Source organism: Polypterus senegalus, unplaced genomic scaffold (genome assembly GCF_016835505.1).
Source record: "Polypterus senegalus isolate Bchr_013 unplaced genomic scaffold, ASM1683550v1 scaffold_849, whole genome shotgun sequence".
In the NCBI taxonomy this organism is placed as follows: domain Eukaryota; kingdom Metazoa; phylum Chordata; class Cladistia; order Polypteriformes; family Polypteridae; genus Polypterus; species Polypterus senegalus.
The window spans coordinates 22,106-45,927 of NW_024379184.1; the positions used below are offsets into that span (position 1 = coordinate 22,106).

The window sequence follows — 23,822 nt, forward strand, 5'->3', positions numbered from 1 at the left end:
GAGAGGGGTGGAGGATGTAATAGCAACACTTTTGAATTTATTGTATGAGCAATTGGAAGGATCACAAACCATGCAATATTGCTATTTATAGACTTGTCATCAGCTTTTAACATGATTTAGCCCCACATTTAGTTGAGAAACTAACTGATCAATTCTGTTTGGACCCTTCACTTTCTGTTTGTCTCCACTTTTGTTTATCCTGTATACAAATGACTGTAGGAGTTTGCACAAGTATAGACACATCTTGATATCTGCAGACAACTCTGTTATTGTGAGTCTTTTACAAGATAAGGAAAACAGCCATGGACCTATTGTTAATATAATAGTCTGTACAATGGTGTGATCACTTGAACTTACAACTTAATATTTCTAAGACAGAAGATATGGTTGTAGATTTCAGGTATTCTACACCATCCACCATCTCAGATTTTATTAAAGGGGAGACAGTGGAGATAGTAGAGCAATACAAATACAGTAAAACCTTGATTAACCATCATTAGTTGGGACTGAGTCCATGAAGGGTTAAGAGAAAAGATGGATAACAGAACAGCTACTTTAAAAATGATATACTGTAGATTAGCGAATAGTTATATTTACAAAACAAAATATAATATAGTATTAACAACTATATAAGAAACATCACCTGGATGCACTGGGACTCAGTGATGTATCCTGAGGTCATCAGGCTTTTCTGGTCTCGCAACATCATACACCCTCGCTCAGGCAACCCAGCTGGGGTTGATCCATCTCCAAATTGCGCCCCAGTAGTGATCCACAGATCAGCCCTCTTTACCCAAGGCCACCTTGAGGCTTTCTCTGTGGCTTCATTTGCGGATTTAATGGCCCTCTTTTTGGCCACTCCTGTAATTTCCAGCTGTGTGAGGACTCAGTAGAATAAGCGTGCTGCAAATCCTCTGCAGCCAACTTCTATGCGCTTATAGAGTACCCTCCAGCCTCTGTCCCTGCACTCCTCCACCAGCTCCTGGTACTTGGCACATTTCCTCTTGTTAGCTTCCTTGATATGCTCTTCCCAGGGCACAGTTAGTTCCAGCATGATCAGTTGTTTTGCTGCGGGAACTTCAGCTGCTTTCCCAAGTCAGTCTGCAGCTGCCACTCACAGGCTGTGTGGAAGAGACCTGTTATTACTGCTGTCTTTGTCTGGGATTGCTCTCCCGCTTTAACAAAGGTAACTGCATTTATTGAGCTGTGGAGGAATTTGCTTGTGTTGATGGCTGAAGCCAAGATTTCAGCAACTGCCATGAGCACCTTGTCATGGTGCCACCAGTAGTGGCCATCTGCCAGAGACTTAGGGCAGCTGCTGAGTAGATGTTCTAGAGAGCATCTTCCTGAACAAAGCAGACAAGAGGGTGTCTCGCTCTTTCCCCAGATGTGGAGGTTTGCTGGGCTTGGCAGGGCATCGTAGACTGCCTGCACCAGGAACCAGACACAAACGAAATCTGCCTGCATGATGTCTGACCAGGTGATCCTTCACTAGAGAGTACACTCCCACCTTGTCTACGCACCCTGTTGCCGGAGACCTACTGCCCTTCTCACTCTCTTTTCCTCCTCCACTGCTCAGACCTCTTCTCTCCTTGCCCTGGGATTTGCAAACCTGGGTCTTTGGGAAGTAGCCCAGACATGCTCTACCGGTTGCCATGGTGCCACCAGAGCCTTCTGTCTCAGGCGTGACTCTGCCACCTCCACAGCCTTCTCCATTCTCCATTTCCTGCCTGTCCTCACCTCAATGCCAGCCGCTGATACCTTACAATCCTTGGAGTCCCTGTACTGTAGGGCTTCTCTGGTGTGTGCCACCATGAATTCTTCAGTGAGGCTGCTAAATGGTAGCCGCAGAGTGTTACTTGTCCCATACAGTGTGCGCTGGTAAGGCTGTGTGGGAGTCCCAGCCATCTCTGAAGAAAGCTGCTGATCTTACTTTCAGGGACTCAACTGTTGAAAACAGGACTGCATAAACCAGTAGAGGCTACAGTACTCAAAGCAGGATCGAATGTTGATAGATTCAGGCTTTAAACCTACCAGGTAGGCCAGACCTATCAACCTTGTTAAGCCATGTACCAAGCTTCAGAATGGCAGCTGTGTCTTTTAGATTTGAGACTTTCCCCAAACTCTTGACTGGCAGCTCTGTGATGGATGGGATGACTGTCCCCGCGATAGCAAATCGGTACTTATCAGTCACGTTCCCCTTCTTTGGCACCATGGACCTTGACTTGGAAGGTTTAAAACTCATCCTTGCCTATGTGTCCTTGTAGGATCCATCTGCTCCTTGGGACTGATGTTGTCGTGATGGTTAGATCATCCATAAAGGCACTTAGAGGGGGCTGTCGTACACCCAACTTAGTCAGGGGCCTTCTGCATTGTACCTTGGCTGACTTGACTACCATATTCATGGCAAGGGCAAAAAGAATAATAGAGATGGTGCACCCTGTTATTATTCCCTTGCCAAGCTGATGCCAGTCTGATATTTCTGACCTAGAAGTGACTCTCAACCTGAAGTTGTTATATTAATTCAGGATTAGATCTTTTCCTGGGAACATGGTGGCGATGTAGTGCAAGCTCAACCAGCTTGTGTGGTATAGACCCATAGGCATTGGCCAAATCCAACCACAACATAGGAAGGCTGCCTATGTTCTCATGAGCCTCTCTGATATGGTGAGTTACCACATCTGTGTGCTCCAGGCAGCCAGGGACCCCAGGGATTCCCTCCTTCTGGACTGAGGGGTCAATGTCATTATTCTTGAGGAGGAACTCTTTCAGTCTTTGGGATACGATGCTGAAAACCACCTTTCCTTCTGTACTCAACAGGGAGATCATTCGGAACTGGTCGATGTTCCTAGAATTCTCCTCTTTAGGGACCCAAACTCCCTTAGCATACCTCCACTGGTCAGCGACTTTCCCTCTTCGCCAAATCACCTTCAAGATCTTCCACATGTTCCGGAGGAGTGCATGGCAGCGCTTATAGACAAGGTAGGGTATACCGTTCTGGCCTGGAGTGGAAGCTGATCGGGCTGCCTTGATGACCTCCTCAACCGCCTTCAGACTTGACTCACTCAGCTTGAACGCTGTTATTGGGAGGGCAGGGTTGTTGAAGGCTTTATTGGCGTCGATATCTTGATCCCTCCTAGGATCGCTCAATGTGTCCTGGAGGAAGCATTTCACTTAGTAATAAACACTCAAGATGCCCACTGCCCTTATCTGCAGATATCCACCTGCAGCTACAGACTCTTCAGTATGCAAGCGATGATCCACACTAGTATTTTGATGTGAACGGTGTATGTACCCAAAAAAGAAGTCTGATTGCATTCTCATACCATTGATTGCATACTGCAGTATCCGCAGGCATTTTTCATGGGATTACACGTGTAATTTGTGAACATGCCCTTGTCGATCAAACAAAGGAAGCTCTGCTGTCTACTTGTGACTTTACGCTGCAGGAAGAAAAAAGTAAATAAATCAAGGTAAATAACATTCGATCTGGCTTTTATATAAATAACATATAAATGATTCTTATGTAAAGACCATCACAAACAGGACTTTACATGATATGTTCGCGAGCTCTGTAAGCCATGCTGCTTCGTTGGAGGACAAGTGTGGGGAAGACCGACTGGCAGGATGATGCCCAACCTCTGGGTTCATCCAAATGGTGCCATCTTTCGCCTTTACGCCTGGTGCAGCTGTGCTGTTCTTATATGTGAGTGGACGTTTTGTGTGGGGGATGCTTCTGTTCTCTTTCTCCGATGTAGAACCTTGTCCTCATCTGATTTCACCTCTGTTATAGCAAGTGTTTATTTGAAAACAGCAGTGTCAGGGGCGAGCATGAACATGACTGAGAGAACAAAACTGAATTTAAAAAAAAAACGTTAACCTTTACAAGTACTATACATTTACACCAACTGTTACAGACTCAAATCAATGTATGTTTTTATTGTATAATAGCAACAATAAGAGCAGCTCACTACTCAAAGTGTTTATTTTGAGATGCGGGGAGGCTCAAACCGGTGACCCTCTGAACAGAAGTCAGCAGTTCTTACCAAAGAAGTCACAACAACAACATATTTATATGTTTATATTTATATTTATACCTTTTGTGAAAATGCTTATTTGATATTTGGAATTCAGTCTTCACACATTATACAGATCATGTCTATATTTTGTCGTTAGTACTAAAACATGGAAAAAGTTTGTCTTTTAGGTATGTGTTCAAAATTTCTGTCATCCTACACTTACATAGACAGTAGGCGAGAACACGCATGAAATGCACGTGTTCCAAATAACAATATATTTTTTAGCCTATACAGCTCTAGGTACCTGAATTCCAGATAAACAAGGCTTCAGTTGGGAGAGGTTTTTGCAGTTTCTTCGGCGGTGGGAGGACTGTATAGCAGGCTGCTTGCTCCTTGGGCTTATCGACACATTTACAAGACAAAGGACACTGACGGAGAGGTGCGAGTGGATTTAAGGTGGGCTGGAGTTTTTTCGTAAGCTTTGGTAATTCTAGTGTTAATTCATATAATATTGTAATGAACAGTGTAATAAGGAAACACAACTTAGAGTCTTCGTTCAATAGCAAACAGCACCCTGTCTTATACACCATTATCTGGGAAATGATGCACAAAACAAAACAATGAAGAATCGTTTCTCTCTTGCCACTCACATTCCTTTTTTCTCTCTACTGCAAACACTCCAATCTTTTAATGATTCAACTGATACATTAGTCCATGGATGAATAGATTTCTTTATTTGTTTGGATAATTCTAACTTTTGTTTATAACTGGTTGGCAACTGTAGCATAACGTGGTCAGAATTACCCAGCGGTTAGAAAGGTATGTGTCCTTAATGGCACAGCAGCAGTGATCCAAAGTCCTCCCATTCCTGGTGGAGCATGATACAAGCTGTTTGTATCTGGGAAGCTCAATGGTTAGGTTTGCATTATTAAATTGAGGAGTTTGCAAAGAACTAAGGAATTTCCGCCAGGTGAAAGAAAAAGCACATAAAACTGGTGATAACGACGCAAACAGACTGGCCAGAAACATGCTAAACAGATATGCTAAATTGAAAAACACAAAAAATAAACTGAAGCTTCAGTTCTCAGCAAACAATAGCTCCTCTGTAAGGAGAAGCCTTCCGTCTGTTATTAATTATAAAAAGACATCTCCCAATGCTTACTCAGATTCACAACTACAACTTGAATAGACTCGACAGGTACTTTTAATCTTTGTCTTTAAATGGAGTTGAACATTTGAGAGAACTGCTAGTGTGAGAGTGTATAAATTATAAAGGAGCTTAAATACCTTAAGCGGAAACCTGTCCTGTGCGGGATCGTCGTAGTATCTGAATCCGGGAGCCAGAGGAAATATCAAATGCCAAACAAAAGTCTGAGTGGAAGTCACGACGATTATGAAGTTTCAAGGGAGGACCATCTCAATGACGACAGAAGGTCCTTCGATTTACCAGCCGATCTTCAGTCAGAGATAGACCACAAATACAATCAATTATCTAGTCCGATGAAGATCGTAAAGGATTTACAACAAAATGAACTGTGAAACTATAGAATTAATAATCAAGAATTAGTTATTTAACCTGAGAATGGAATTATAAAAGGTTAAGCAATGAACTTTTATCCATCTAGAGCACCAAGGATGCAAGGAAAATGTTACAAAAGGGCATTGATGCTAAAATAAAAACCATGAAGACACATGGTTTTGGGAAATATAATGGACTGGATTATAGAACTATGCCAAAATAAAAGCCTCATCCAGCAGCAACCCGACTTTTCTGGTAACCAATTCAGGGATTACAGAATGAAGGGCGTTATTTCCCCTGAAGACTGTGTTTCTCAGATTTCCACAAAAACTAAAAGTCAAGCAAGTACAGTGGCTACTTCAGTTAATGTCTCCCAAATTGCTGTAAAAGCTAAAAGTCGTGCAAGTACAGTGGCTACTTCAGTTAATACCTTCGGATCTCAATAGGCAGCACATGCTGTGCTGTTGGCTAAAACACAGAACCAAAAAAGGCAACAGGCTCTAGATTTGAAAGAAGCACAGATGAAGCCAAAAGAAAATTTGAAGAAGCACAGTTGAAAGGTAAAAGAGATCAATTGGTTTTGGAAGCAGCTATCGCTGAATCCAATCTAAAATTGAGAGCTCTTAAAGGACACAATTGCAGTCCAGGAAAATAAATTCCTGATAATGATCCTCAGAAGCCAAATGTGAGAAATGAAAAGCCACATGATAGAAGCATTCGTAAATTTCTGTGTAAAAATTAAAGTAAAAAAAATCCTCAACAACGCTTTATGATCAGCAAAATAAAGTTGCAAAAATTTAAACTAAAGAAGAAAGAAGACCAGGACTCGTTGATCTAGTGAACTTTCTAGAGGAACAGGCAACATCAGCTTTGGATCCCATGTACGGCTCAGCTCTACAAATAAGGAAAAGGAAAAGACTGATCAAGAGAAGTATCCTGTGAAAGATGGACTGCGAAGGGGAAATTTTGATTTAAGTTTTGCTATTGCTGCTGAAAAGGGAAATACAGACACCTCTGTCAAAAAGCTGGAGACTGAGGTGTTTTTTGTCTTTCAGGGCTGTGTCCAGATTGACTGACTGTATACTGAATTGCCTTTCTCTCTTCTTTCAGACGCAGTAGCACTTCTTTGAACTTAAGGAACCATGCTACTGCTTTCTTTAAATTGAACCAGTCTGTTTTACTGGTTCAATTTTTTCTTCTACACTTGTAAGATTTACTACATACCTTTTGATGTCCGGGTCATTGTTAATAGATAGGTCCACTTCATCTGGTCTCTTATGCCATTCGTGCTCTGGCTGTAGCAGGAAGTTTGGGCTTTGTATCTAGGTCTTACTTTTGATGAAGCTTTCTATTGTCAATACTCTTGATGCCTGACCCGCAGGATTTTGTGCAGATGTGACATACCTCCATTGTGAGAGTTGTGAGGGCTCTCTTATCACTGCGATTCTGTTGGCAACAAAAGTTTTGTAGCTTGCACTTTCATTTGCAATGTATCTTAATACAGTGGTGCTGTCAGTCCAAAAGATTGACTCTTGCAGGGGAATCTATAGTTCGTGTTTTAACATTTTGACTGGTATCACTGATGCTGTAAGTTCTAACCTTGGTATAGTGACAGGTTTCAGTGGTGCCACTCTTGATTTCCCCATTATAAATGAACAATGTCTCTTATGTTCTGTATTAGTTAGGAGGAGGTAGGGTACGGGGCCATACCCTTTCTCTGAAGCATCTCCAAAATGATGCATTTGTGCAGACATTATCCAGGCGTTATAATGCACAAGTAGCTGCAAATTCTCCATCCGTTTTTTCCACTGCTGGACAAACTTAACCTCCACTTCTTGATTCCACACATACTTCTCTTTACACAGTTCTCCTAAAATAAGCTTATCAGGTAATATGACTGGTGCTAAAAATACAAGAAGATCGTATATTGAACTGACCACTGACAGAATACCACATCAAGTAGCAGGCTTATTTTGCAGCTTTACCTGGAACTTGAAACTGTCAGTCTGTGTGCACCGTTGAACACCTAAGGCTCTTTCAACTGGTAACAAATCATTGCTTAAGTCTTAGTCCTTTTGATCTATTGCCCTATCTTCTTCAGGAATGGAGAAGACTGCTCTGCTATTACTTATCCATTTTGTAAGATAAAATCCTCCCTTTAAGCACAGGGCTTGAAGATCTTTGGCCAATTTTATAGCTTGTTCTTCTGTAGCAACTGACTTTAAACAGTCATCAACACAGACGTTGTGCAGCACAGTGTTAACTGTTTCCTCTGGAACTGTGCCTCTGGCATCCTCTGCTGTTCTTCATAAGGCATAAGAGAGACAACTGGGTGATGAAGTAGCACCAAAAGATGTACTGTCATTTTGTATTCCTCTAGTCCATTGTTTAGATTACCTTTAGGCCACCACAGGAAACGAAGATGGAACTTTCACTTGATAAAACATTGATTTAATATCTGACATAAGAGCAATTGGCTCCTCTCTGAAACTCCAATGATTCTATTTGTTAAATCAGGTCCTTTCAGCAACTGGTCATTTAGAGAAAAGCCACGGTAAGTGGCTGTACAGTCAAAAACAACTCTGATCTTATTTTTCTTTGGATGATATACTCCATGGTGAGGGATGTACCATACTCTCTCCCTTTCGAGGTTCAGCTGTTCAGTGGGTACCTTAATGGTATATCCTTTGTCTAAAATGTCTTTCATGAAAATTTTGTAATCCTCATGGAATGTTGGATACTTTGTAAGTTTCTTTTTGAGTCCAATAGAATGTTATACTGCAATGCAACAATTATTTAGCACTTTAAGTGTCTCATCTTTAAGAGGCAGATTAATGCAAAAAGAGCTTCATTCTGGCTTTTTGGTAACCTGTTTTTGCTCTTACAGTGGAATTTAAGTTTACATTCAAGTTTTAAGTTTCATAAGTTTGGTTTAAGTTCATTAAAGTAGTTAAGGCTTTTACTATGTAATGTTAAAGTTATTGATTTCTGCCTTAGCATAAACAATTAGGGGCTGGATATGTGAGAGCCATTTGCTAGTTATTTAAGTTATATTAATGTTTTTGACAAATATTATTGCATTATCTATGGTATGTTCCTATAACCACCATAAGTTGAATTAAATTGGTATATTCTAATTATTTCTAGCCTCTCTAACTAAACATAAGAGGCGTAGAGCGCACATAGTTTTAAACCGTGCCTTGCGTGTTTTGTGTGCCAAGTAACATGAAAGACAAAGTACTTAATTGAATGTGCTGCACTGTACGTTTAAAGTGTACAGAAAAAGACGAATCTTTAAGTATTGAAACAACTAAAGTTTTACAAGAAAAGCTAACTTTAGACAAGATAACATTTTTTCTCATTTTTTGCTTTTTATTCTACATGTTTAATAATCTTTTTTCTTTATTCTTGTGTGGATTATTTGCTTTGAATTTACACTAAACATTTTAAAATGAACCTTTTGGACTGAGAAATTTCTTTCGGCACACATTTTACCCATGCTAGAACTCACCTACACTACTGCGGCTACACCTAGTTCAATTTTACAAAGCCATAATTGAAAGTGTTTGGTTCAGCAATGGCACACTCCAAAAATAAATTAAAACATGTTGTGAGGTCTGCTGAGAAAATAATTGTCTGAACTCTTCCATCTGTTGCAGACCTGTATGCATCTTATGTCACTAATCATGTCAAAAGGATCACCACAGACTCATCTCACCCTGTAAAACTAAAACTAACAGACATCTCAATAGTTTCTCTCCCAGGGTCATAGCCCTCTCAGACCAATAATCCAACCTGACTTCTTTGTATATTCATGCATTCTGTCAGATATCTGTGTGTGTACTGTATATGTCCTTTATAATTGTATTATTCTGCAAACTTGTATGAAGTTTTTCTTTTTAACTTATGTTATTTATGTTATTTGTATGTGATGTTGTGTTCTGTTATAAGCAGCTCCAAATCTACCAAGTCAAACTTCTTTACATTAAGTACTGGCGATTAAAATTCTGATGTACAATCTTATGCATCTATAGTATTGCATGATATTTTTTCCTTTGGTGTTTTGAATTTAGGCTGCATGTCATTTTGCATTATGTTTTAAGTGCAATGTACTTATTATTAATGTGGTGCACAGTGTAAATGTGAGAAGTACTCACCTGGTGTACTTCCAGATGGGCTTAAAGTACAGAAGGACAAACAAACTGTAATTACCTTTACTACACTACTAGCACGTAGACTTATCTTGCTCAACTGGAAGAATCCTAACTCACCTATTCTAAGTCAGTGGGTAACTGATGCTATATACTATTTGAAACCGGAAAAAATAAAATTCACACAAATCCATTTATGAACAATAGGGTACCAAAAGAATATAATTTAATTCAACTTTGATAGAAACATGATGTCAGTGCATATTCCTGCACATATCCACATTCACTCACATTTGGTCCATTTAGAGCAGGGGTCTCGCAACCCCTTTCCAAGTAGCTTGCCAAAGGGTTAATGAATCCTACATAAATTTGAAAACTTGATTAGTCAAATTAGGGGTGGGCGATCTTTCCTAAAAATCATATCACGATCCTTTTAACACAAAATCACGATCCACAATCTGAATTGCAATCTATCTTTTCAATGTGGCATACACTTAAGAGAATATCGGGACTCAAACTCATCAAGACCAAAGTAACACTGTTAAATTTTAAATATCAAACAAAGTTGAATTCAATTGTTATCTCGTTCACTACCTAAGCGGGAGTAAGGTACATGCCCCAAGGCTGCAGCATGAGTGAGGAGGGCCCTGCCCCACTCCCCTCTGCGTCTCACTTGGATTCTCACAAATAAATTGGTACCACAAGCAAACTATGATACATAGTGAAATTAGAGAAGTAGCAAAATCAACTGGAATGTTCAAGCAAATTCTAAAAAAAACCTGATATAAATCCGTTAAGTAATTCTCTCGTGAAAAGCGGACAGACAAACAGACATTGGATTTTATATATTATATATTAGTAAACCTTCATAATAATGTGCAGTTAAAGTCTCAACAGCATTCTCAGCATTTCTGGAGCTTAGTAGAGCCACATAACTATAAACATCTTCACCAAGCAGCTCTGAAAATGTCTGCTTTGTTTGGGTCTACATACCTCTGTGAGTCTGCCTTTTCTGACATGAATTTCATAAAATCAAAGTTCAGAACAAGACTGACAGATGAACATTTAAATGATTCCATAAGCGTGAACCTACAGTAAGTGGCTACACTCCACCATACACCCCTCTGGTTGACTCCATGCAGTGTCAGTCATCTGACTAACTAAAAAACACATCACACATGCAACTGGACATGTGAATACTTTTGTGAACTGAAACAGTGACATGTAGCAAAATAACAAATTAATAAGTAATATCTATGTATTTGTAATTGCATTGTTTTGTTTGGACAGCATTCATGTTTAAATTCAATAGTGTGAGATACACTTGAAAATGCATACAGACATACAAAATGCACTTGCAGGTGAACTAAATATTTTTTATGATGTTTTAATGCAAAATGTGAGTTGTGGACATCAACATTTTGTAAATGTTCAGGCAAAACAAGCTTTTTCAGTTTGTTTGGGTTGAAATAAGCTCTGAGTATTAACGTTAGAAAACATGAGTAGCTCTCGGCCATTTTCATTTTGTAAAAGTAGCTCTCAGAGGAAAAAGGTTGGAGACCTCTGATTTAGAGTCACTAGTTAACTTAAAAGAACACAACTTTGGGATGTGTCAAGAAAATCAGAGTTCCTCAAAATGTAATCCATATGGATTTATAGAAAACATGCATACAAAAAGCAACTAGGCATTTAACTTAAACCCAGGACACTTACTGAAACAGCAGCAATATCTACTAACTCCCTGTGGCATTTGCACAATGGTATAGAAGAATAGAATTTTACAAAAAAGCTTATGTTTTTAAAGTAAGGATTAGGTTTCAAATATGAAAGAAGTATCATGAAGCACTGGTAACCTTCCCACATTGCTCTTTATAAAAAGAATTTAATGTTTCCAAAATATATACTTTTTAATATATTTTTCTTTTAGAACAAAATAAGTTAGGGTTTTTTCCCCCCAAGGATATTGGTAATAAAATCTATGATTATATATTCAAAACCATGTACCATTACATTTAAGGTTATTAATGAGTTTTTTTGTGTGTGAAATTCATTTTATGAAAATACATTAGCATGAATATTTAAATTGATTTAATTATAAAGGTATAATAACTATAACCTTCATCTGGTTCCCTAGTATATTTTTATTTATTTTTAACTTTTTTTATCAAAATAATAAAATGGTGTTAATTAATTATAACATCAAACATATAAGAATTAGTTTATTCCGAAGTGCATTCCTCTAGGCAATAAAGGGCTCAGGCAACAGCCAGCAAAAAGCGAATAATTAAAATAATTATTCAATTATGAAAACATTTAAAACAGAGAACTTAATATGTACATTTGAAATAAAAGATATAAAGCTAATATTTATATTATTTTATTTAAAGAAAAGTATTTAAGTATTGTTTATCTTTTGCTGACGCATTAAATGATCACACATTGTGTCTTAAATCAAAATGCAGAAAATAAAATCACAAATGGAGATAAATAAAGTTAAAAGATACTGGTATCCATGAACTGAAGGTATTATGCAATATAAGAATGAGTACAAAGAAGCAGCCTACAGTGCATGCTGTGATTACTGTTTCAGTAATATTAACAACCCTGAATGTCTGATGTAGACTAGCTGACCTAACAAATAAAAAGCAGAATTACCAGACTTGTTTTTTAATACATCTTATTTACTTGATTTATTTATTTTCCTATTTATTTACTCTTTTTTATCTTCTGCTACTCTCTTTATTGTATTTATTTATACATTGCAGCAATTGTGGTCTAAGAATTTCACTATGCTCTTGCAGTGTTTGTGACAATGAAGAGCTCCAAACTCTAATTGCCCTTAATATTAATAGTAATTACCTTATGAATTTCAATGACAGTGAGGTACATGATAAAAGACTGCAGGCAAAGCAGTCAGCTTCCAGCTCTAGTGGAACTGCGTAACATAATGTCATCCCTTTAATGTACCATTTTTGTAAATTTAAACCAGTGAGCAAAGAATTTTAGAGTCATTTCTAAAATGAAAATCACATGTCTATTAGCCCATGTTCCAACAAGTTTTTTGAATAAATCTTTGCCATTGCACAACCAATACTGGACATAATTAGTATGTACTTAATAAACAGCACTGTCCCTAATTCAATGAAAATAGACACTGTTATATGCTTAATAAGAAAGTTTTAAAGGGGTAACTAGACTTCTTATGAGGTGCCATTTTGGACATAAATCACTGTTAACTCTGCTTACACTCTGTACTGAAACACTTATACTGCATACTGAAACGTTTTCACTATATATTGTGTCACAGATGTGTGCATGGGAGGCAGTCAATGGGCTTAATTGGGCGTAAAACAATGAGTCAGGGGTTAAAGCTGTGTACTAATGCCTTCTCTCCTTCCTCTGCAGATCACCAGAAGGCAAGATGAGCTAAATCCTAACCAGCTTCCTCATTCCTCCCCAAGTAAAGCATGCCAAGCAAATGATTAAAATAAAGGTACATGCCATATTTCCTTTTAATTAAAGCTTAGCTTTGGCCACCAAATAAACTAGCTTAAAGGCCGAAAAAAAGGAAGTGATGAGAGGAAGCCCATAAATGGAAGAGAGGGAACGTTTGTACTAGCCTTGGTCAATAAAAAATAAGCAAAACAGAAACTGAAGATGGACAATAGACAGTAAAAATACCAGAGGCCAGCTGTAGAGGGAAGTCAAGAGATAATAAAGATTCCCATGAGAACTCGAGATATTGACTGGACAGGTGCAGAAGGGAGCCAGAGAAAAACAGCAAATGAGCTAATTTGAGCAAGGTCGGAGTGATAAGAAATTACTATATAAGTTTTGAGTTCTGAACTGTTCGGTGTTCAATCTCACTTGGCCGAATTGGGCCAAGCCCGTGTTATTGTTTTATTGCAATAAAGCTTTAAACTCTGTTTGCCTATCCTGAGTCCTAATAGCCTTCATTTTCAGGTAAAAAGCTTCTTGGTGACAATTTTTGCGCCACTAGAGTAGTTACACATTAAGCAAAATACTTAAGCAAAAAATGTCAAAATGATATTTAAGAGAGAAAATCTACAGAGTTCTCAGTAATATTTTATCAGGAAGTGGTACAAACAGAAAACTTCAGACCAGAACTAGAAACTAGAATGTTAGGGATGAAAATAAACTACCCTCGCCTACAAATGAAGAAAGCAGTTTTATGAATCCTTTGCAATCTCCTCTCTGTTCCTTAAGAAAACACTTCAAACAAACAGCAAGAAAACCTCCAAGGTAATCTCACAAATTGTAAAAATATACGTAATATAGCTTCAGAACTATTCATACATCCTAGCCTATACTGGCTGTTAGCAGAGGGTTATTGTAGAGAGATGTTTAGAATTGTTTATTTCTGTGGAGAGTAATATGAAGTACAAAAGCAGTTTGCAAGTCATTACCACAGGACCGTGTTTGCTTATTAAAAGAGAGTGTAAAATTGCTTAAAACATGAGAAAGGGAAATAATGCATTGCAAAATTTAGTGAAAATGAACAAATAAGGAATTCACTGTTTTAAATTATTATCTCAGACAGAAGCAAAGTATAATTTCTAGTTTCTTAAGAGTAGATATGAGAACACCGTAATAAATGCTATTTGACAGACCTGCATATACACCTCTTACCAAGATATTCTTTCAAAATGCTGAAAGTATTCTCTATGTTTGAAAATTATAATTTGTATACAAGTGAAGCATCTATTATCATATTAGCATTAACATATTGTAATGCTTTGTGAGTGTAGAAGGAAAATTTTTTATATTAGCATAGAGAATAGCAAATTAACATAAAGAGCCATAAAAAGTAATTAAAAGCTTCTAAAACATTAGATTAAGTATAAATTAGAATGTTAAGCAAATAAGATAGGTCAAGCAAATAGTTAACTAAAAATCAGTTATATTGCATTATTTTTAAGCTTACAGCAGAAGTTACTAGTTTGGGAACATACAGGAAAAAGAACACAGATTGACGTACAGAAACCAACTTAGAACAGGATAAGTGTTTGAGAACAACTGTGTCCAAGGCTAGGAAGCTAAGGAAACAGTACCTCAGACAGAAGATGGCTCTGGGAGGCACGTAAAGAAACCAGCTGGATTGGGGAAACAGCAGAAAGAAAACAAAAGGCTTTTGCTGTAAGCAAGGTCACACTGACGTAATGCCAAGAAGAGAAAGTCTTAGTAAATTCAGGCATTAGCAAAAATATTAGAAGAATGTATTAGAAATTAACTTTAGTGTGGAAATTAAGACAAATCAAGCATGCCAAGCAAGGATTAAATGAAAGCATATACCATATTTCTTTTTAATTAAAGCTCAGCTTTAGGCGACCAATTTAGCATAGCATGAAAGGCTAGAAAAGGAAATGACACCATGAAAGACCAAATATGGAATAAAGAACATCTGCCCACTTGATCAACTAATCAAGAATAAGAAAACCAGAAACTGGAGTGAACAATAGACAGAATGGCCAGGTGCAGAATGAGGGGTGTATGGTGGAGAATGAGCGAACAAGGTTAAAATGATAAGAAATTGTTATAAAAACTTTGATTAGTGCAATGCTCAGGGCTCAGCTCAATTTGGCCATATTGGGTTGAGTCTTTGTTGTTTTTTGTGTTGATTTATTGCAATAAAGCTTTAAAACTCTGTCTGTCTATCCCGAGTCCTAATAACCTTTATTTTTAGGTAAAAAGCCTTTTGATGATGAATTTTTTCGCCACGACATGAGACGCTGATAATATTCAATATTGTTTCACATCAGTCCACATAAGGATTCTATAATACAAATTGAAAAGGCAGTTCATTTTGTTAATGAAATCCAGACAAAGACTAGAACAGTTGGCTTTTTATGGTCCTTAACACTAGAATTACCAGAGCCTACGAAAAAACTCGTAATTCCGTCCCACCTTAAACTGCTTCTTAAATCCCTTCACACCTCTCCGCCAGCGCCCTTTGTCTTCTAAATGTGCTGATAAAGAGAAGCTCGGAGCAGCCGGCTATTCCATCCCCCCACCAATTTAGAACGTGCCCGAACTTCTCCCAGCTCATGCCTTGATTGAGTATCTGGGAGTGAAGTGGAGTTTTAGAGTGGAAATAATAGATCGTTGTTTGGAACACACGCATTTCATGTCTGTTCCGTTTCTACAGTAATCTGTGTCAACACATTGTTAAAACAGAAACGTTTTTTTATTTTCTAGTAGTAGATGACAAAATGTAGGCATAAACTATATAATGTATGAAGCCTGAAGTCCAAATAGCAAAGAAACATTTTCACAAGAATAACACAATTGCACTTTTATTCAAAAATATAACTGCAGAAACAAAAAGCCGCCTAAACATGTGACATTGACACCACTTTATTGTAACTGCCTCCGTGGCTCAATAGACTCACCCCCTGCTTGGGAATCAAAAGGTCACGAGTTCGATCCTGTGCTCCTCCGTTTTGAGAAGTAAACTCCTCTTAGTCTTACTGTTTTAAAATAAAAGCATACATTTCATTTCAGTATGTAACAGCCGGTGCAATTTATGATCCTTGTAAAGGCTAGCTTTTTTTTTTTTTAATTCACTTTTCATTCTCTCAGTCGCGTTCAGAATCAATCCATACAACCCCATCTGACACAGCTGTTTTCACTAAAGATGCGCTATAGCTCTGCAGTGTACCACGATGCATACTAACGCCAAACACCCTCAACCCAGGAACATATATTGGTGTAAAAGTATAACAAAAGTGCACTTTTATTCAAGTGCACTTTTTCCATCGCCTTTTCCAGTAAGAAGCAATGTACACACTTCTCTCTATGCTGTGGTTTCTATTTCGTAGGCTCTGGTAATTCTAGTGTTAATAAGAACTTGAACAAAGATTATACAGTCTAGTCTAGTTCTAGTCTGAATTAACTTTAATTAATTATACAGTATTTTAAAAGATTTTAAACAATATACTTGTTATAAATATCCAAGGTGCGTTTTTTGCTAAGTTCATAGGTAGAATGATTGAAATATCAATATAATATTTTTTAATAATGCAAGTGTTTTACTTTACAGTGTGTACAGTATATGTTGTATGGTTTGTTAATATTTATGGAGACATTTTTATGCCAACAATACCAAATATTTCACACCTAAGTTTTCACAAAGATATAGTACAGCTTCCAAATCCAAAAAATGATAATGTGTTAAAACAGACATTTTATGAAAGTGGCCATATCTTGCGTACATTTGGGTTTTATAAACACTGGGATAGTACAACTGTACAGGAAAAAAATTGTGAAGCCTTTTTGTGGAAAAATACCATTAGATAGAATCAAGTACAATTACAGAGTTTGCTGGATTACACAGTTTGCTCAGTAAGATCTAGTGGATGAATGGATAATAGCAACTAGTATTAATTCAGTTGGACTACTTGAAATTACTTGATTGTTTTTAAAAAAAATGTACAGTGAACCCTCGTTTATCACGGTTAATCCGTTCCAGACTCTACCGTGATAAAAGAATTTTCGCGAAGTAGGATTCTTTATTTATAAATCGAATATTTTCGCAGTTAGATTATAGAAAACCTGTTTACGACCTTCTAAATAGGTTTTTTTTAACATTATTAGAGCCCTCTAGACATGAAATAACACCCTTTAGTCACCATTATACTCGTATTACCCAATATATTAGACAAAAAAAGGGAAAATAAGACATATTAGACGTTACAAATATCATATTACTAGGCGCACTCGCCTTTGAAGGCGACCGACTTTTATCCTCAATTTTTGTGCGCTCCATGTGTACATCAGGCATGTAAGTGTAGGGAATGAGAACATCAAAGTGCCCATTCATAACATCTCCCAAAAACCTAAGTGTCAGCCCGAATCTGTACCGCTAAAGACGGAGTTTCATGCACTAAATAAGCTATAGATGAGAATAAGCAAGCACCATCTCCCCTGATATTTACTACGCAGTGAGGCATTTCTACTCCATCAACATTAATTATTTCCAGAGACATAATTTTGTCTATTTTTCCAGCGCATCGCGCACAAAAGCAAGGGAACGGTGACAGCACCAGAACTCTGCTCACATCGCGTCGCTTTGTACCTCAAGCCGCAAGTAGTAAGTCTGTTATAAGCGGAATACCGCTACACTTTGCACTCACGGGACGGAAAGACAATCCCGAACGCTTTTATCTAGTAGATTATTGTACTGTACATTTAATTGCACACAACCACTAACCTATGAAGGCACGACCTCAGTAGGAGAGTCTTCAGAGGTGGTGCAGTATCTTCAGCAGGTGCGTTGTTGTCTTCAGTGAAAAAGTACTAGGAGTAGGCAGTGGGTGTCCGGGTGCGCGGCTGAAGAACATCTTGATAGGCAGTTGCTGGCGCTGTCTTTTTATATGCGTGAGGAGGCTTTTGTAGGGTATTGCCATCTTTAATCATATCCAAGAGTTTCACCTTCTCCTGGATAGTAAGCATCTTCCTCCGGCGTTTAGTTTTATTGTCAGAAGGCTTAGAAAAAGCAGCGCATTTAGGAGCCATCGTAAGGCTTAGATAAAAGTTCTCAGAAAGCGCATGCGAAGTGACGTAAGCGTGTATGAGAAAAAAATCGCGATAGAGTGAAGCCGCAAAAGTCGAAGTGTGATATAGCGAGGGATCACTGTACTACAGAAAATGAAAATGGGGATATTGTAGCAGACTCAGAAAACTATGTTAATAATACATCACAGTCTAAACTAGAAACAGAAACACATTCAGGGCAAAGAGTTATAACAGTTTATTTTTCTAATTTTCTGGGTCCTCCCACTGAACACATTTAAGACAGTGATAAAATAACATTGGCAATCAGTGATGCTGGATTGCCCAAACAAATACAAATCAAAAATCTTCTGCTGCATCAAACATCAATTTTAGTATTGCAGTTTGTTCATAAATAAGTGGTGGCCATTCAACAAATACTGATGATGACCCAGATTTTATTTTCTTTATTTTTATTTCTATTACTGCATATCCACTGCATGTTTAAATGTATGCCTTTTCAATGTACTGAAAGTTAAAAGATTACTGTATTGTAATGTACTGCTTTAGTCATCCATCAATTTTTGAACCTGATTGATCCAGTTTAGGGTTGCTAATGCCAAAGTTTGCTTTAGTAGCATTGCCCACAAAGCAGGAGCCAACAATAGATGGTGTATAACATATATGGACTCACATATGCAGGGCTCCTTCAGAATCACCAATCATCCCAACATATTGTGCATGCTATTGGCATGTGGTAGGAAAATCAGAGAATTGTAATAAGCTTGTAGAATATTATTTATTTAGTTTTTGGAAATACTGTTATATTTGTTTAAAGAATATGTAATATTCTATTATTTTCTGAATTTGTATTTTTCTTTTGAAAAATAAAATAAACTTTTTTTACCTTCTTAAGAATCAGTCAAGTGGAGAAGACAACTTGTGATATTCTCCAAGAACTGTCTAAAAGATTTGGACATCATCAACATCAAAGTTATGTATAAATCGGCATAGTATATGGATGGTGCCATATGAGGGTTTAGAAGAAAAACATGTTTCCCATCCAAAAACCTGTCTGTAAATTCTTTAATAAATTTGTAAAACAAGTGGAAACCATGGACAAAGAAGAGAATTTCTATACCTTCTTATACATCATTGAGAAGAGTCATCTATTTTTGAAGGCCCATCAATCTCCAAAACACTGTCACTAAATTCCGCTAATATGTGACATTTTAAGTATTCTTAGTAGTCTAATGCTACTTTTTAAATTACATGATGAGATATGCAATGGTACCTTGTAGCAAATGATTTCTGTTTGAAGGGTAACAATTGTGTTACATTTAAATTAACATAACGGAGAAAAAAAAAAGAAAGAGACAAATACACTCACCTAAAGGATTATTAGGAACACCATACTAATACGGTGTTTGACCCCCTTTCGCTGCCTTAATTCTACGTGGCATTGATTCAACAAGGTGCTGAAAGCATTCTTTAGAAATGTTGGCCCATATTGATAGGATAGCATCTTGCAGTTGATGGAGATTTGTGGGATGCACATCCAGGGCACGAAGCACCCGTTCCACCACATCCCAAAGATGCTCTATTGGGTTGAGATCTGGTGACTGTGGGGGCCATTTTAGTACAGTGAACTCATGGTCATGTTCAAGAAACCAATTTGAAATGATTCGAGCTTTGTGACATGGTGCATTATCCTGCTGGAAGTAGCCATCAGAGGATGGGTACATGGTGGTCATGAAGGGATGGACATGGTCAGAAACAATGCTCAGGTAGCCTGTGGCATTTAAACGATGCCCAATTGGCACTAAGGGGCCTAAAGTGTGCCAAGAAAACATCCCCCACACCATTACACCACCACCACCAGCCTGCACAGTGGTAACGGCATGATGGATCCATGTTCTCATTCTGTTTACGCCAAATTCTGACTCTACCATTTGAATGTCTCAACAGAAATTGAGACTCATCAGACCAGGCAACATTTTTCCAGTCTTCAACTGTCCAATTTTGGTGAGCTTGTGCAAATTGTAGCCTCTTTTTGATATTTGTAGTGGAGATGAGTGGTGCCCGGTGGGGTCTTCTGCTGTTGTAGCCAATCCGCCTCAAGGTTGTGCGTGTTGTGGCTTCACAAATGCTTTGCTGCATACCTCAGTTGTAACGAGTGGTTATTTCAGTCAAAGTTGCTCTTCTATCAGCTTGAATCAGTCGGCCCATTCTCCTCTGACCTCTAGCATCAACAAGGCATTTTAAGCCCACAGGACTGCCGCATACTGGATGTTTTTCCCTTTTCACACCATTCTTTGTAAACCCTAGAAATGGTTGTGCGTGAAAATCCCAGTAACTGAGCAGATTGTGAAATACTCAGACCGGCCCGTCTGGCACCAACAACCATGCCACGCTCAAAATTGCTTAAATCACCTTTCTTTCCCATTCTGACATTCAGTTTGGAGTTTAGGAGATTGTCTTGACCAGGACCACACCCCTAAATGCATTGAAGCAAATGCCATGTGATTGGTTGATTAGATAATTGCATTAATGAGAAATTGAACAGGTGTTCCTAATAATCCTTTAGGTGAGTGTATATGGGACATTGAGTATAAATTTATGGTACATGTAAATGTTAGCTTTTTTCAGGTTTATTCTCTCAATCACGATCACGCTCTAACAAGCCTATCCTGCTTTGACTCTAAGTAACAGCCCCAGCATAAATTCAACACCCGATCTGACGCTGTTCATTTTCAAATAATATTGCATTAGTGCGATGATGTTTTCTGACTGGTACTATTCAGGTCATAAAATGATTTCTTCAAAATGTCACATATGTTGTCACTTTCTTTCAGGTGTGTAATAGAAACCACAGCATAGAGAGAAGTGTGCACATTGCAACAGGTACACATGTTGTAAATGTAGGAAGGACTGCCATTGTGTGTGTGTGAACTGTTAACATTTGAATTTGATGATTGCATATGGCACTGAACTGACCTCATATAAGGTCATAAAATGAACAATTACAAATAACATATATACCTACGTCTTTTTTTTTTTTTTTGACATCATAAACCATAAGGTGCATACTAATTCTGCATGAGCAGGAACACTCAATAAAACTGAATAAAAAAAAATAAAGTGACGGTGAGATACGAATAAGGCAGATTCACCAGTGTTTGTGTGTCAGCTTTTATCCCTCCAGATCAGAGAATGTCCAGTTCCATTGCTTCGAAACACTACTCCCATCTACAGTTACTCCCAGTTTCAAATAAAAACTAACAGCGTCAGATCCCTAGGGTGGTAGTATGTATCATGATCGTGACTGAGAGAATAAAAATGAAAAAAAAAAGGTAACTTTTACAAGTACAGTACTATAAATGTACACGGTCTGTTACAGATGCTTTTCAAATGTATGTGTGTACTGTATAATATTAAAAATAACAGCAGCTCACTGCTGAAAACAGCAAATATAGGAGGCAGTGGGGATCGAACCGGGGACTCTTGATTACAAGTCAGCAAATCTTACCGCTACACCACGAGAAGCTGATGTATTGTCATTGAAACTTTTATGAAAGTGTTTATTTGATCTTTGGACTTCATGTTTCATACATTATATAGTTTATGCCTACATTTTGTCATTTATTACTAAAATATGAAAAACACTTCTGTTTTAACAATGTGTTTACACAGATTATTGTAGAAATGGAACACACATGAAATGCATGTGTTCCAAATAACGATCTATTATTTCCACTCTAAAACTCCAGCACTTCACTCCCAGAGAATCAATCAAGGCATGAGCTGGGAAAACTTTGTAAACATTCTGCAACGGTTTTGGGGGGTAGGGGGGGTGGAATAGTAGGCTGCTTGCTGCTTGTCTTAATCGGCACATTTACAGGACAAAAGACGCTGATGGAGAGGTGCGAATGGATTTAAGGTGGGCTGGATTTACGAGTTTTCTCGTAGGCTCTGGTAATTCTAGTGTTAAAACAAAGCCCGGTGCATTCTTTTACTGGTGGCTCCCCTGTTTCTTCCATCCAGGCTATGCGCCAGGGTAGTCACCCTACATGTAGCTGACCTTCTTCACTTCTCTGGTCTGGTGGCCTTTCCAATCCCTAGCTCCGGTTCTGCTCAACCAAACCAAGACTTGGGCTCCCCAGCACTTGGGCTTCCACTTCTCAAGTCCTCGACTCCCGCTGCCTTTGCTGCTGCAAACCAACCTTCTCCCGGTCACTCCTGCTCTAAACAAGCACTCAGCAGGAGCAACCACTACCGTTGGCCCTAGGGTGCCATCTAAACACCCCACTCGGGCTTGCCTCTCCCAGCTGCCTCCAATCAGCGCGAGCCTGCGCTCGCTCGGTTGGTTGCTCGCTTGTTCTCACTCACTGGCTTTCTCTGTCCTGCTTCCTGTCATCTTCTTCACCCTTAAACTCCCTCACTTTTTTTTCTTTCTCTCCCTCTCATCCAGCTCACGCTTTTATTATATGATCCGGGGACATGGATCAGGTGTGGCAATCAGCAGTTCCCCGCAACAATTACGGATGTGTCCACATCATGAATCACCCGGGAACCACTTTGGCCACACTACCACTCCCCCGCTCTAAGCCGCGAGTACGGCGACTATTCATTTAAAAAGTGGTCTTAAAAAGTGACTTGAGCTGTGGACCTGCTACACCACAATCAGAACTGTAGTAAAAGACAATGAGAATGAGAAGAAAAAATATGAGCATGTATCCCCAATATTAGTATCTTTACATTGGCTGCCAGTGTCCTTTAGAATTGATTTGAAAACACCTTTACTTATATATAAGGCTCTAAATAATCTTGCCCCTCTCTACATTTCAGAATGCCTGTTTCCTTATGCACCTATCACAGTCTTAGATCTGCAAATACTGGCTTGCTCGTTATTCCAAAGAACTGATGAGGCGGCTTTCTGTTCTTAAGCATCTAAAATTTGGAATGATTTACCAATAGATATAAACCAGGTTAAATCTATAGAACATTTCAAAAAACTTCCAAAACCAAATTTTTTTCAGTGTGGCTTTCCAGTAATTAAAACATTACATAGTGATCTGATGATACGTTTAGCTCTTTGATGTATAAATAAGCACCAGGCATTAATCTACTGACTTCTTTAGTCTTTTTTTTCCCTCCCTTTCTGTGTCCTGCTCAAAGTGCTCTATTCTGCAGTCACATAGTGTACTGGAAGAAAAGAGGAGGCCTTTGGAAACTTTATTGATGATTGTATAAACTGCGCCCAGTGGAGGGTGGGCGACCTGCTGGCCTAGGTCATTCTGACTTCTATGATGTAAAGGCTTTGATTTCTTCCAACTATTGCCATACAGAGGTTTATTTCTGTCCTACTACACCAGTCTTGGGAGTTTTTGTTTCCCTGTCCTCCGTGTCAATTGGTCAATTAATCACGTTCAGGAATCAAAATACAAAATCTACATCCTTATATCAACCGAAACTGCCTATGGAATGCTTTATTTGCTTTTGTATCTTTCAGTGAATTTAATAACATCAAACTGTCTCTACTTAACACTAGAATTACCAGAGCCTACGAAAAAACTCGTAATTCCGTCCCACCTTAAACTGCTTCTTAAATCCCTTCACACC

The 23,822-nt window shown here is 38.3% G+C and overlaps 1 pseudogene; it reads right to left on the bottom strand.

Annotated features, from left to right (window-relative positions):
- Positions 1-1,056: 1,056 nt before the first annotated feature.
- LOC120519809 lies at positions 1,057-6,948 on the bottom strand (annotated as a pseudogene).
- Between the last annotated feature and the right edge of the window lie 16,874 nt (positions 6,949-23,822).